Source organism: Charadrius vociferus, unplaced genomic scaffold (genome assembly GCF_000708025.1).
Source record: "Charadrius vociferus isolate BGI_N301 unplaced genomic scaffold, ASM70802v2 scaffold544, whole genome shotgun sequence".
Classification (NCBI taxonomy): domain Eukaryota; kingdom Metazoa; phylum Chordata; class Aves; order Charadriiformes; family Charadriidae; genus Charadrius; species Charadrius vociferus.
The window spans coordinates 11531-13166 of NW_009648162.1; positions in this window are offsets into that span (position 1 = coordinate 11531).

Here is a 1636-nt window from a genome sequence, read left to right on the forward strand (position 1 = left end):
ATTAAAAACACATCGGGCAACGAGCGAGCAGTGGGGAATGGGTTTGGCTCCCCCCGTACAGACCTTGGTGGGGGCTTAAGCTACCGGAGCCAGTTCCCACGCTGTGCTGGGGACAGCCCCTGCACCCCACGGTGACCCCACAGACCTTGCAGAATCCCCCCCTCCATGGTGTGGGGCAGGACCCCACAGACCTTCCAGACCCACCTCAAACCCCCATGGAGCAGGACCCCACAGCTCCCCAGATCCTGCCGTGCCCTGCGGACCCCATTGGTGTGGGGGCAGCCAGAGCCCGGGCAGGGATCAGCACTGGGGTGCAAATGCAGGGGGGACACACAAACATGCAGGGGGACACCCTGCTGTGGGTCCCTGCCTGCCCCAGCACCCCCAGCCCTGCTCCTGGAAGCCCACTCAGGGGCACAATTTGTGAGGCGATGGGCTGGGGGCCAGGTGTGACCCCCCCCATCGCTGGTCCGAGGTGGTGCCCACTGTAAGGTCCCTCCATCACCACCCCCGGCCATGCTGGGACTCGACCGTCACACGATGGGTGGCCTGGGAATGGTGGGAGGGGTGGGTATGTGTCACACAGAGCCAACTTCCCGCAGCATCTCATCGGGGGGACCATCGAGGAGAGGAGCCCCACGGCGCAGGGACACAGTGCATGAGTGAGGAGCAGGACCCCCGGCACCCTGACCCCCACTGGGCCCCAGTCTGGTCAGGGACACGGCACGTGGGTGAGGGCTTGTGTGGGGACACCCCTCTGCCCACAGCCGGGGGGGGACAGAGAGGGTCCCCAAGCCCTGTCCCAGGCTGCCTGTGCCCTGCGGAGCCCCCAGCTCCGTGGAATTCCCTGCTTACACCCCACTGGTGCAGCTCCCCAAGCTGTGGGGGTCCTTCGCTCCTGCATGGCTGAGCCCCCCCACACCACTCCTCCCAGCGCTGCTCCCTCAGGCTGGCACTGCCCAGGGCTGACCCTTGCGACCAGGGGCATCACTGGCTGCACGGGGACGTGGGGACGTGAGGACATGGGGACACCTCCCAAAGTCCCACACAAGTGCCAGCCACCAGCATATCCTCCAAATATGAGAAGAAAATGGGGTTCAGTCCTTTTCCCAGTGACGTGCTCCTGCGGCTGGTCCCAGCAGCACCCGGGAGCCCAGGGCAGAGCCAGCACAAGGTGGGGAGAGGCCCCCAGGCACCCTCATCTCCTTTAATGATGCTTCTTGGGCTTTAACTACCCCCCGGCATCACCCCAACCCCAAGCCAAACCCCAACCCCAGCCGTGGGCACCAGCCGAGGCCAAGTGTGAAGCCCAGACCCTGAAAACCTTGGGGACACTTCTCTGGGGACGCTTCTCGGTGATGGAGGAAAAAGCTCGTTAAGCTGATCACCGGGGAGCCGAAACGTCCCCAGTTGACAAATGCCAGCGTACGCCCCTGGCACGCTTGCCTGGCATGTGTGTGCTGACCCCACTGGGACCCCACATCCTCACCAGGATCCCATCCCCGTGTACCCAGCTGGCACCCCACTCAGCTCCCTGAGGGATGGGGACCCCCGGTGTCGCGGGGACCTCTCTGTCCCCCGGCAGCATCCCTGGCCCTGCCATGCTGGAGCCTGGCCATGGGGCTCCCAGCTGATG